Source organism: Solanum dulcamara, chromosome 11 (genome assembly GCF_947179165.1).
Source record: "Solanum dulcamara chromosome 11, daSolDulc1.2, whole genome shotgun sequence".
Taxonomy (NCBI): Eukaryota; Viridiplantae; Streptophyta; class Magnoliopsida; order Solanales; family Solanaceae; genus Solanum; species Solanum dulcamara.
In genome coordinates this window covers 22,665,536-22,681,173 of record NC_077247.1, presented here as the reverse complement: position 1 = coordinate 22,681,173, position 15,638 = coordinate 22,665,536, and positions in this window count along the sequence as shown.

Here is a 15,638-nt window from a genome sequence, read left to right as displayed (position 1 = left end):
AAAACCTCATAGTAAAACTTACATCTTTGCATATAACTTGTGTGGGATAAGACCTTTAAACGACATCTAAGACCATGCAAGTTATAACATGGAATCCGATGTAACTCCCACATCGAGAAGAGAGAGGCTACTTGTCAAGGTAAACTCCATGAGAACAACTTTGATATTATGAGCTATATGTGGATTCACTAGCTAAATCATTAGGCAACCTACGGTTGCAACGTAGTTTGGGACTTTAGGTTGTTATTAGGATTCCCTTGGGTAACTAACTACATTACCAAACCGAACCCACCTAAAGGTCCTCTCGGTTCTTAGACAATATCCCAGTGAAATTCATTAAAAATATAAAAACATCATCATTAACTTCATCATGAAAATAATCATTAGAGTAGCTCATTTACTCGGCGATTCATAAGAATCCATAAACTTTGGTGAGAATGGTCCTTATCACCCGTTAATAATGATTGTGTGAGAATGGTCCTTATCACACCATAATAACGTTCTTGGATCATCATTGACCATCATTTTAACTTTCATCATTCAATCATAAATCTCAACTCTTTCATAAAAGCTATCTTTGAAAATCATTGAATTTCATAATTATAATTCATGTAAATCATCATTGAACATAACGTTATGCACGGGCATTCATAAATCAACTTGAAATCATGAAATAAATGTAAAATCATGCTTATGGTGATCATTGAAAACAATTGAAAACATAATTGAAACAGCCTAATGCAATTCATCAAACTAGGGTTAGAAAACTAATAAAATTTATACATATCTTTGAGGAAAAACTTGGGATTCCATGGGTGAAATGAACCCATGGATCAATCCCCACATACCTTGATGAAATAAACTCAGAAATTGAAGAAGAAACTGATTGCTCTTGAAATCCTAGCTTGAGTTTGTGAGAGAACCTTGAGAGAATTGATTAATTTTGCCTTAGGAAATTTAGGAGAATGAATTAGAATAGGAGGGAAATTTGAAGGGTTGGGTATTTATAGGTTTTGAATTTGGCCATAAAAGTGCCTATGTTCTTTAACCTGAAATTGGGAAAAGACAATGTTAGCCTTTATTAAACTAGGAGCTTGGCCCTACGAATTGACACCTATGAGTGGTCAAAACCCCTATGACTCATCAACTTTGAGTCATTCTGCAGTTTTGAGAAGACCCTGGTTTCAAAGCCTCTGATCTTTCTCTATGAGTTATTCTTACGAATCATCAAAAGGTTTACGGGTTGTAGACCCAACTTGTCTTGCAACTTCCAAGAACCTGCAAATTTTGTAGTCTCTGAAGTTTCACTATGCGGTCACTTCACAATTCATCTTAGTGTCTATGAGTAATCAACATGACTTGTAGACCCTCTCTTTCCTTCAACTTATTCCTTCGATCAGCACCCTCCCTACGAGTCACTTCTACGACTCGTAGGGTGGGTTGTAAACCTGGGGTTTGTTCCTTTTTTTGAAATTTTTGCTTTATCCCAAACTTTTAATCTTCTGGAGTCTTACAATATCTCCCCCTTGGGAACGTTTGTCCTCGAATGAGATACAACTAGCATAGAAAGGACACAGAAAGAGGACTAGCAGCCCAACATGAATATAATGACATATGAAAATGCATAGAACATGAGATTTTTTCAAACTTAACATAAAACAGGAATTAAAAATCAATCTTCATGAACATGCATGCATATGAATGATATAGAAAGAACTAAATACATAAGCGTTCAATCGATTTGAATAAGGGAAACCTAATACCTTAAGCTTGATTGGAGGGAAAAAGGTACGGGTATCGCTTTATCATATCTAATTTTGCTTCCCAAGTAGCACTCTTTATTTGTTGATTTCTCCATAATATCTTTATGGACGCAACCTCTTTGTTCCTTAGCCTCTTCACTTGCCGGTCTAGAATTTCCATCAAAACTTCCTCATAAGTCAAATTCTCCTCAACACTCACATTTTCCAATGGAATAATGGAATTCGTATCATCCACAAACTTTCTTAACATGGATACATTAAACACCAGATGAACCATAGCTAACTCAAATGGAAACTCTAACTTATATGCCACCTTGCCAATACGTCTCAATATCTTATAAGGTCCAACATACCTAGGACTCAATATCCATTTCCTACCAAAATGCACAAAACCCTTCACGGGCAAAACATTCAAATAAATCCAATCATCCATATCAAATTCAAGGTCTGTTTTCCAAACATCCGAATAGGACTTTTGATGACTTTGAACCGTCTTCAACCTCTCTCTTATGAGTCTCACTTTCTCCATAGCATCCATCACCAAATAGGTACCAATCAATGTTATCTCACTTATTTCAAACTATCCCACTAGGGACCTATATCTTCTCTTATACAATACTTCAAAAGGAGCCATTTGGATGCTAGAGGGATAACTATTTTGTAGGAAAACTCAATCAATGGTAAATGCCCATCTCAACTTCCTTTAAAATCAATGACACATGCCCTCAACATATCCTCTAAAGTTTGAATCGTTCTTTCAATTTACCATCGGTTTGAGGGTGGAAAGCGGTACTTAGCTTAACTTTTATACCAAGACCCTTTTGAAATGACTTCCAAAAATGCGAAGTGAATTGAGTACCTCTATCATAGACAAGGGAATACCATGCAGCCTTACTAACTCACAAATATATAACTTAGCATAATCTTCGACACTTTAAGAAGTCATAGCAGATAGAAAGTGTGCCGACTTAGTCATCCGATCCACGAAAACTCAAATAGAATTATGTTGTTTATTAGTAAAAGGCAAACCCATCACAAAGTTCATATTCACATCTTCCCACTTCCAAGTTAGAATCTCGATATCTTGAGCTAAACCTCTCAATTTTTTATGCTCAACCTTAAAGTGTTGATAATTAGGACACACTTCCATATACTTCTCTATGTCCTTCTTAATTTTATTCCACCAATACACCTCTCTCAAGTCATGATAAATCTTGGTGCATCCCGGATGAATCGAATATCAAAAACTATAAGTCTTATCCAATATCAACTCGCTTAGACCATCAACATTTGGCACACAAAAATGACCTTGATAACAAAGCACACCATCTACCCTTTGGGAGAAATCCTCAATAACTTTTCTCATCAACCGACTTCTTTAATTCCACCAACACCGGATCGTTATCTTACTTTTCTTTAAACTCCACCACAAGAGACGATTCCAACCTATTTTGAATAAGAATACCTCCATCATTGGAATAAACCAACCGATACCTAAACGAGCCAATCTATGCACATCCTAAACCAATTCTTTTTTACTTTCCTCAAAATATGCAATACTATTCATGGACAATCTACTAAGTGCATCGGCAACTATATTAGCTTTACCCGAACGTACAACACACTCATATCATAGTCCTTCAATAATTCAAGCCATCTCTTTTGCCGAAGGTTCAAGCCCTTCAGCTTGAACACATATGGTAAACTCTTATAATTGGTGAACACATCCATATGGACACCATAAAGATAGTGTCAACAAATCTTCAAAGCAAACACCACTGCCACTAGTTCCAAATCATTAGTTGGATAATTTCTTTCATACACCTTGAGTTGCCTAGAAGCATAGGCCACCACCTTGCCATGTTGCATAAAAACACAACTAAGACCAACCCTTGAGGCATCACAATATATAACATAACCATTGGACCCTTTCGGTTAGGACAAAATAGAAATAGTAGTAAGATGCTCTTTCAACTCTTGGAAACTCTTCTCACAAGCTTTCGACAATTGAAACTTCACTTTCTTTTGAGTCAACTTAGTCAAATATGATGAAATTGATGAAAAACCTTCCATAAACCTTCTATAATATCTGGCTAATCCAAAGAAACTTCTAATATTCGTAGGAGACAATAGTCTAGCTCAATTTTTCACCACCTCTGTTTTCTTTGGATAAACCTTAATTCTCTCTTCGGACACCATATGACCGAGTAATGCAACCTTCCTAATCCAAAACTCACACTTATTGAACTTGGCAAATAATTTCTTGACCCTTAAATTTCTCAACATAATCCTCAAATGATTGGCATGCTCCTCCTCATTCTGAGAGTAAACCAAAATATCATCAATAAACACAATCAGAAACATGTTCAAATATTGCTTGAACACCCTATACATCAAGTCCATAAAGGCCTCAGAGGCATTAGTCGATCCAAATGACATAACTAAGAATTCATAATGGCTATACCTTGTTCAAAATTCTATCTTGGGAATATCACACTCCCTTACCCTTAGTTGGTGATAATCGGAATGGAGATCAATCTTAGAGAAGTAACTTGCCCTTTGCAATTGGTCAAATAAATCATCTATCCTCGAAATTAAATACTTGTTTTTTTGTGGTCACCTTGTTTAATTATTGGTAGTCAACACACATACGAAGCAGACAATCCTTCTTCCTTATAAATAAAATAGGAGCACCCCATGGGGATATACTTGGTCTAATAAACCTTTGTCCAATGAGTCTTTCAATTGATCTGTTAACTCTTTTAGTTCCGCTGGATCTATTTTGTAAGGAGGAATAGAAATAGGTTGAGTAACGGGAAGGAGATCTATGCCAAAATCAATTTCCCTTTCAGAAGAAATATCGGGTAGATCATTGACAAACACTAGAGTATGGGCTTCAAAATTAGTATCCCTAACCCTCACAAGATGGTAGATGCAACCCTTGGAAATTATTTTCTGAGCTTTAAGTCATGAGATGAATTGACCCTTAAACACGAAATTGCTACCATTCTATTCTAGCTATCTTAGTATACATCTTGTGAGGGTTAGGGTTAGGGATACAAATTCTGAAGCCCCTACTCTAGAGTCGGTCCCTATTGTTAATGAGTTTTTAGATGTGTTTCCCAATGATTTATCCGGTGTTTCTCTCGAAAGGAAAATTAACTTTGGCATAGACCTTCTTTCTAATACCCAACCTATTTCTATTCTTCCTTACCAAATGGCTCCGGCTGAACTAAAAGAGTTAAGGATCAATTGAAAGATTTGTTAGACAAAGGTTTTATTAGACCAAATATATCCTCATGGGGTTCTCCCGTTTTGTTTGTTAGAAAGAAGGATGGGCCACTTCTTATGTGTATTGACTATCGAAAATTGAACAAAGTAACCATCAAGAATAAATATCTAATTCTAAGGATAGATGATTTGTTTGACCAATTTTAAGGGGCAAGTTATTTCTCTAAGATTGACCACCGTTTTGATTATCACTAACTAAGGGTGAGGGAGTGTGATATTCCCAAGTGGACATTTCGAATAAGGTATGCCCATTATGAGTGATTAATTATGTCATATAGATTAACCAATGCCTCCGCTTCATTCATGAACTTGATGAATAGGGTTTCAAGCAATATTTGGACATGTTTGTAATTGTGTTTATTAATAATATTTTAATTTACTCTTAAAATGAGGAGGAGCATGCCAATCACTTGAGGATTGTATTGCAAACTCTAAGTGATAGAAAATTATTTGTCAAGTTCAATAAATGTAAGTTTTGACTAAGGGAGGTTACTTTTCTTGGTCACATTATGTCCGTTAAAGCGATTATGGTTGATTCTAAGAAAATAAAGGTGGTTCAGAATTGGCATAGGCAATTGTCCACTTCGAATATAAAAGTTTGTTGGGCCTAGCCAGATATTATAGAAGGTTTGTGGAAGGATTTTTATTGATCTCATCACCTTTGACTAAGTTGACTCAAAAGAAAGTGAAGTTTCAATGGTCGGAAGCTTGTGAGAAGAGTTTTCAAGAGTTGAAGAATTATCTTACTACCGCTCCTATTTTGGCCTTACCAGAAGGGTCTGATGGTTTTGTTGTGTATGTGCCTTAAGGATTAGTCTTGGTTGTGTCTTAAAACAACATGGTAAGGTGATAGCCTATGCTTCTAGGCAACTTAAGGTGCATGAAAGGAATTATCCGACTCATGATTTAGAGCTAGTGGCGGTTATGTTTGCTTTGAAGACTTGAAGACACTTTATAGTGTCTATATGTATATGATCACCGATCACAAGAGTTTAGGGTATTTTTTTAAGCAAAAGGACTTGAACCTACGGCAAAGAAGATGGCTTAAATTATTGAAAGACTATAATATGAGTGTGTTGTACCATTTGGGTAAAGCTAATGTGGTCATCGATGCATTAAGTAGATTGTCCATGAATAGTATTGCACATGTTGAGGAAGGTAAGAAAGAATTGGTTAAGGAAGTACATAAATTGGCTCATTTAGATGTTCATTTGGTTGATTCCAAGGATGGAGGTATTCTTGTTCAAAATGGCTTGGAGTCATCTTTTATGGCAGATGTCAAGGATAAGCAAGATAATGATCTGGTGTTGGTTAAATTGAAGAAGTTGGTTGTCAAAAAAGCCATTGAGACTTTCTACCTAGAGAGAGATGGTGTGCTTTGTTATCAAGTCTGGTTGAGTGTACTGAATGTTGATAGTTTAAAAGGGTTGATATTAGATGAGGCCTATAGTTCTCGGTATTCAATTCATCTGGGATCCAACAAGATGTATTGTGATTTGAGAAAAGTGTATTGGTGAAATGGCATGAAAAAGGACATAGCAGGGTATGTGGTAAGGTGTCCTAATTGTCAACAAGTTAAACTTAAGCATCAAAAATTAGGAGGTTTAGCTCAAGACATTGAGATTCCTACTTGGAAGTGGAAAGATGTGAACATGGACTTCATGACGGGTTTGACTCATACTAAGAAATAATATGATTACATTTGGGTTGTTGTGGATCGAATAACTAAGTGGGCTACTTATCTATCAGTTAAGACTTTTTATAGTTCCAAAGAATATGCTAAATTATATGTTCATGAGTTGGTAAGATTGCATGGTGTTCCCTTGTCTATTATATCGGATCAAGGTACTCAATTCACTTTGCATTTTTGGAAGTCGTTTCAAAAGGGTCTTGGTACAAAATTTAAGCTAAGCACCATTTTCCACCCTCAAACGGATGATCAAGTTGAAAGAAAGATTCAAACTTTAGAGGATATGTTGAGGGTATGTTTCATTGATTTCAAAGGAAGTTGGGATGAGCATCTACTATTGATTGAGTTTGGCTACAATAATAGTTATCACTTTAGCATCCAAATGGCTCCTTTTGAGGCATTGTATAGGAGAAGATGTAGGGTTCCGATAGGCTAGTTTAAAGTAGGTAAGATACCCTTGATTGGTCATAATTTGGCGATAGATGCTATGGAAAAGGTAAGACTCATAAGGGAGAGGTTGAGGACGGCTCAACGTCGTCAAAAGTCCTATTCGAATGTTAGGAAAAGGGAGCTTGAATTTATTGTGGATAATTGGGTCTACTTGAAGTTTCACCCATGAAGGGTGTTATGCATTTTGGTAAAAAAGGGAAACTGAGTCCTAGATATGTTAGACCTTATAAGATATTGATACGTATTGTCAAGGTGGCATACGAGTTAGATTTTCCATTAGAATTAGCTATGGTTCATTTGGTGTTTTATGTTTCCATATTAAGGAAGTTTGTGGGTGATCCAAATTCCATTATGCCATTGGAAGATATGAGTGTTGAGGAAAATTTGACTTATGAGGAGGTTCAGATGGAAATTTTAGACCGGTATGTGAAAAGGTTAAAGAACAAAAAGGTTACGTCCGCCAAAGTGTTGTGGAGAAATCAACAAGTTGAGAGTGCTACATGAGAAATGGAAGCGGACATGATAAAGTGTTATTCGCATCTCTTTCCTTCCACTCAAGCCTAAGGTATTAAGTTGTTCTTATTAAATAGATTGAATTCCTAGGTATTCAGTTCTTCATATGTCCTTCATACGCATGCATGTTCATGAAGATTGATTTTTAGTTATGTTTTAGGTTAAAGTTTGAAAATCTCATGTTTTATGCAATTTGAGCTGTCATTGTATTCATGTTGGGTTATTTTTCCTCTTTCCATGTCCTTTCTATGCTAGTTGAACCTCATTTAAGGACAAATGTTCCCAAAAGGGAGATGTTGTAAGACCCCAGAAGTAGGAAAGTTGAATCGAAGGGAAAACTCAAGGAAATATTGATGATCCTCAAGTTTACGAATCCTTCCACGACTCGTAGTTATTCCTACGACTCATAGGGATGAGTCGTAGAGTGAAACTTTGTGCTTGTTTAGGAATAAAATTCTATAGGGGGCCTACGACTTAACAAGATGATTCATATTACTATTGATGATTCATAATGTTGACTCATAACAAACTTCAGAGACTCATATTTTGTAGGTTTTAAGACCTATAGGACGAGTTGGGTCTATGACCCGTAAGAATTTTGAATAGTCATAAACACGAGTCGTAGATATGAATTAGAGACCTAAATCTTAAGGTATTCTCATATCTACAGTACGATTAAAGTCTACGACCCATAGACTTAAAGATGAATCATAGAACCCAACTCGTAGCGTCAAGTTTTGGAATTAATGAAGGGTATAAGGGTCTTTTCTCCAAGTTTGGTTCAATGAACCTATACACTTTTATGGCAACGATTAAAGCCTATAAACACCCATTCCTTCAAATTTCTCTCCTATTCTAAATCATTCTTCAAAATTCTCAAAGGCAAGGCTAAGAAATTCTCTCAAGGTTGTCTTCTACAAATCCAAGCTAGGGTTTCAAAAACAATCAGTTCTTCTTCAATTTCTGAGTTAATTTACCAAGGTATGTGGGGATTCATCCATGAGTTCCTTTCACCCATGGAGTCCCAAGGTTTTCCTCAAAAATATCTTCAATTTCATTTGTTTTCTAACCCTAGTTTTGATGAATTGCGTTAGGTTGTTTCAATTAAGTTTTTTAATTGTTATCAATGCTCATTATAAGCATGATTCTACATATTTGCATGATTTCAAGTTGAATTATGAATGCCCATCCATGATTCTATTTTTAATGATGATTTTAAAAAAAATATGATTATAAATTTCACGACTCAAGGCTAGGGCCTAGACATGACATGATAAATGAGGAACACAAAAGCACCTCAAACAAGCCTCTTAATTTTTTTTTAGCCTTTCATAGATAATGACAATAAATAAACAAGCATAAATCATAATAATAAATCTTTGACATACATATGTCCTACAATACCTCTAACTTTAAGATTTAACGGGGCTAAGACAAATTCCTAGCTCACCCTCAATCATAGTAGAAAGAAATGTCATAGTAAGTGTCTAAATATCTCAAAATATAATAAGCTAGAAAGATAAAAGAGTATTGTTTCCGGAACATGGAAACTCACCAAAAATAGTCTTCAAACGAATTCTCAACTAGCCACGTGGAGGAGAATGAGGAGAAGCACTGGTCCCTACATGGTGATATCATGTAGGCAAAAGAGCATGCATTAGTACTTTGAATGTACTAAGTATGTAAGCATGCATGGACATTGAGAAAATATTAAAACATTTATATAATATGAAACATAATGCAATGCATGCATAATCAATCATATAGATATCCTTTAAAATATTCATTTTGTGAGAAAATGACCATAACTGATATTTAAGACCATGCGAGCTACTACATTGAATCCAACATAACCCCCTATGTTGGCCGGGGAGACTATTTATCAGGTAGAACTCCGTCAACTTCATTTATTTCTTTAATTTTAACTTTAAGGGCTATGTGTGGATCCATTAGCCTAAGCCTACAAAGGCTTCTATGTTGGCACATAGTTAATAAGACAAAGGGTTGCTACTAGGATTCTCTTACGAAATTCCACCTCAATGATCCATTCGGTGCTAAGTCAATCCCATGAAATAGTTTAATACTTTAAAATAATCATAGCATATAGTTTGAGAATTCAAAATATTATATTCGGTAGAATAGCTCATTAAAACCTTTGGTAATTCAAATATGCAAGAATCATCCTTATTGCATAAAGAATCAATCATTCATATCATTTCATCATTCTTTCATTTTATAAGACTCCCTTTTGATCATAGATATTGCTTTTATAAACATTCATTTGGAGTCAAAGCTTTCAAGTTAAACTTCATTGAAAACATAGTAAAACTAGGTGTGTTCAAATCACTTCAACTTTAAAATATGAATGTAAATGAAATTATATATAAATACATTGAAATCCATCAATTAAAAGTCATATTTTTAAACAACCCACCATGAATTTCAAGAACCTTTAAAGAACTAAATAGAGAAAATATTTGCAAACCATCAATTCATATATATGAAATTATTTTGCATCAAAATAGATCAATAATCATTAGTTTAATCATGATTCATGCTATTAAATAGAAATAAGAATTACCCATAAGAAAATCTTACTTGAAATCAAGAGATTTAGTTGAAAGAGTTTTGAACTACATTGGTGGAAGAACTCATGGATAAACACCACATAACTTAGAGTAGAGATTAAAGAAAATAAATATAATTTATCATATAATCAAAATAATTTAGGCATGAGAGTGGAAAGAATACTCTCATTGAAGCCTTACATACCTGGAATTCGAAGCGTTACTCAGAATCAAAGGACTTAATAAACACTCTTGAATCCTAACATTTTCTCCTTGCCGGAGCATTTTGTATACTACCTGAAGTATACAAATCACTGGAGTAGTATTTCTACACTACAAAGAACTAAAACTATAAAAGAGTGTATAGAGAGAAGAGTTGCTTGAGAAAGCTTGATGAACAAAATGATGAAATAAGGTGGATATTTATAGGTGTGAAGGAGGGACCTAACAATAATTAAAATAATTATAAAGAAAAATCTAAAAATTTAATGGTGGATTGTGATGTCATGGGTGATGTCAAATGGAGGACTATTGATGTCATAGGTGATGTCAAATAGATCTAGATCTTTCCATTGTTGGTGAGATGAACCTTCTTTTTAACGGAATATCTTTTTTTGGAGCTGCATTTGAAAAGATAACTCCTCATTAGGATTTGGTGTCTTAATTTGAATTGTTTCTCTAGAAGTCTAATTTTATGTCGTTCAAGAATCAACCGATTTAGAGCATCTTATAGTGATATATGAGTTTTTTTCTACAAACACTCCATTTCGTCTCAACACCATGTCTTGCAATAATTAATTTATTTCACCTACTTAACCTCCAAAACTTAAAATATGGTCTTCACAAAAGTTGTAGATAATGATGTTGGGTTATTCAAAAATTTGAATCACCTAATTTTGATCATCCAATTAAAAGTTATGCCCAAAATACAGAAGAGATATTATTTTCATCAAAAATTGGAATATCATATACAACGTTTTTAGGGGGTGTTACAATGAAGTTTAGTGATTTTCAAAAAAAAGCTTTTATGGAAGGGATGAGATTTTTGATTGAATGATGAAAGTTATAATGATGATCGATGATGATCCAAAAAAGTTATTATGGTGTGATAAAGACAATTCTCACACAAATTATGATTTAAGATGGTGATAAGGACAATTCTCACCATGGTTTATGGATTCCTATGAATCACTAAGTTGATGATTATTTTCATAATGAAGTTAATGATGATGTTTTAATAAATTTTGGTAGGATATTGACAAAGCACCAAGAGGAATTTTGGGTGGAGTTCGGTCCGGTAACGTAGTTAGTTACCCAAGGAAATCTTAATAGCAACCTAAAGTCTCAAATTACGTTGCCATCGTAGGTTTCCTTATGGCTTAGCTAGTGGATCCACATATAGCTCATTATATTAAAGTTGTTCTCATGGAGTCTACCTTGGAAAGTAGCCTCTCTCTTCTCGATGTGGGAGTTAAATCGAATTCCATGTTATAGCTCGCATGGTCTTAAGATGTTGGTTAAAGGTCTTATCGCACACAAGTTATAAGCAAGGATGTAAGTTTTACTATAAAGCGTTATGATGCATTGACCATAAGTTTTGATATGCTTCCAAATGCTTTTAAGCTTTATTCATGTTCATTTATGATTGGTCATGCATCCTATGTCATATTGCTCACGTTCTATTACTTTTTCATGCATACTTCACATACTTAGTACCTTCTATGTACTAATGCATATTTTGCCTACATTGTCTCATAATGTAGGGACGGATGATATTCACGCTCCTCACATTTATGGCTAGAGGTGACTTAGCATTATTGAGTTTTTATTGGTGAGTCCTCATACATCAAGGACGGGACTTTCGTTCATATGCTACTTTGACTTCTTTTATGATTCGGGTGAGATAGAAGCTTGTCCTAAGCCCCCATTTAAAGTCTAGTATAGAGACATGTTTAGACATTGAAAAATTGATGTAGTCCATTTTGGATATTTGATTGATTTTACTTTCCTTTTCTGCTTATTTTTATTATGTTCATTTACTTTATGTTGCAATGTATGCTAAGATGGCTTGGTTAGGATCCGTTGGATTTTCGATCGTCGTGTCACGGCTTGGTCCTAGTTTGGATCGTGACAAAAGATCTCCAACAATTCAAATAGGATTCATGTAAAAATAAACATGAACAACAATCAAGAACTAGAATCATATAAGGAATCATAAGTCAACGATAAAGATTTGAATTCAATAATAAATAATAAAAAAACTCAAAATTCAAGAAAAACTTAGGTTAAAACCCTAGGTTTAAATCTTAGTGATTGAATTTAGATGTAGCGGACGAACTTAGTCCAACACTATGACTATTCTTACATACCTTAAATACTCCATAAATATTGAAGAAAAACAATCAAGAAGCCCTTTCTTGAAATTCTTGGATTCATTTATAGAAAATCCTATGTTTTGATAGTAGATCTTTGCTTAGGATACATAATTATATGTTAAAATCACTAGAAAATTATGAGAGCATGCTTACATTGATTTGGAAGGAAGGATTCTAGATGGACTTTCTCAAAAATCAAGTCTTGAACCCTAGAATTGAATTCTTGATATTCTCTAGAGATAAGAAGAAGATTTGATGTTAAAATCTTGTAGAAATTTAAGGAATTAGGTTGTAAAATGATGGAGAATACTTACCATGACTTAGTAGAGTTGAATAGAGATTTTACGGAATGTGGGGGTTGACTAAGGGGTGAAAAGTGAGAAAAGAAACTCAAAATAACATTATATGAAATCTACAATATTTGATATCGAGTCGATATACATAATATACCGGTGATATACATGATCTACAAATCCTGTTACAACCCATAAAATGATCCATGGCTCGTTCGTTGGATTTAGGTACAAATTTTCAATTTAAGATCTCAATCCACAAGTGGAATCCACGACTCGTGGTTGCTTCCACGACCCGTGGTTTCAATCTGTAGTTCATGAAGCAGAATTCTCATATTGGAGCGTCTATAGTAAAACAGTCATAACTTTTTATTCCAAACTCAAAATAAAGCAAACATGGTAGAGTTGAAAAGAAAACTCATAGACCACATGAGCCACCTAACTCTCAATATTTTGAGAGATATGGTCATTCGAAATTGAATCTTGCATTTTCTTATATAAAAACTTAATCAGTAGTGGATCTTTGAACTTAGAGCCCGTTTGGATGGGCTTTAAGTTGGTCAACTTTTTATCTTTTGGACGTATTTGCCTAATACTAACTTTAAGCCATAAAGTTCATAAAGTCAGTCAAAAATGAAAAGTTAGGATTTCTAACTTTTTTTTTCTAAGTGCTTAAAGTCATTTTGTTTGACCATAGAAATTACTTTTATATCCCTTATATTTTAACTAAATTCTCAAACTATTCTTTTTATTCTTTTAACCCTAAAATTCAAACACTTATTTTCAACATAAGCACTTTTATCCAAACACTCAACTGCTTATTTATAAAAATAACTTTCAGCATTTCAAAGTTCTAAAAGCACTTCATACATAAAAGTTACTTTTTTTAAGCTCATCCAAACGGGCTCTTAATCAAGTACTGGAGGTTCCTGATGACCCTAATTCACACCAAATACACTTCAAACACTTAGCAATTGATCCTAACACATATATATAATTGAAATTATCGAATTTAAGCCTATACACATATGAAGAATGATTTGAATCTTATCTTAGAATATTTTGGGGTGTTACAATGAAGTTGAAAAACTAAAAGATGAACTAGGGCAGAAATGAATGCCATGATTTTAGGTCAATTTCAATAAATAGTAAGAAAATAAGTGACACAATATTTTGAGATAATTTCCTATTATTTAATTTTCTATTATTTAAAATGGAAAGACAACTACGACTACAACCGAAAGAGTAACTAAAATGGAAGAAGAAGAAGAAGAAATAATATCTAATATTCATTAATTTCTTTCACAAAAAATTTATCGTGTTTATATCAAAGTGGAAAGACATATGCCTCTCACATGATCTCTCATGCGTGCTTCTTATGCGACTAATAATCCAAATCATGACAATTCTTCCGCTTAAAATCGACCTAGTCCTCAAGGCTATTGTTAAATACTAGACTAGCAGTGGATGATCTTATTTGTGACTAGCAATGGTTGATCTCACTTGTTGTAGTGGGGAGTATTGAGCACCTACAATATGTCAGTCAATAATCAAATTTTATTTGAATGAATTGCTCGATTGAAGCAATCCAGAATTGCATATTACCATTGACAATTGAAGAAGAAGGAAAAGTGGTTCCCATTAGAAAAAGTGTTAGCCAGTGTTCACTACTTGAAACATCTTCAAACTATAGAGATGCAACATAATACCCTGCTTTTACCACAAGATACAAAAGCCAATAAATTTGTCCACATGTGCTAAACTTTCCTGAAAAGCAATGTTGATTAAGCAACAATAGTTGACATAATCACTTTTTTCATTGAACTCTTATGAAGTTAGCTTCAATGGAATAAGTAATGGCCAACAAGCAACTAATATATCTAAAAGTATCTCTGTCTACTTCAATGTCAATAATAGTTTCTGTAAGTTGTAATTAGTTATTTTCTCATAATTACTCAAATTGATATGTCTGGTGTCCCAACAACTACAAATGGACTTCTGAATCCATGAAGACATCGGCACTTCACATTTTTGTGCACAAAATATATAGCACATTTACAAGCAAAGTGGAGAATGCATTTGGGCTACTATTGCCTGATTTATTGCATCTTATCGAATTTATCTATAGTCTTTTATCTCCCACAACAACCAAAATTAGAAATAGCAAAACCTCAACAATCTCCACGCATTTGAATGTATCATATAGAAAATGTACTGCATTCTTATTCACATGTTTGTCAATCATACTTCCATAGATTTTGGCTACCCGCAATGGAATAGTTTTGATAAGAATCTCAATATAAGTGTTCAAATGTGGATAAGAGTAGCACATAAAGTTCATTCTTCTCTATGAAGCCTCCAAACTGATACTTTTGAAAATTGAATACAATATTTGTGGATCTACCAAAAAGTTGAAATTCTAAATATCTCTGGTCAATTTCAATGAAATAGTTAGAAAAATAAATGACATGATATTTTGGGATAATTTTCTATATAGAAATGAAAAGACAACTACAATTACAACGGAAAGAGTAACTAAAATAAAAAAATAGAAAATACAACGGAAAGAGTAATTAAAATGAAAAATAGAAAATAGCAGTTGTCATGGATATGAGTTTCAAATCTGCAGGAAGAAGAAAAATAATTGAGTAAGAAAAAGTGAAAAATACCCGATATTTATTAATTCCTTCCACAAT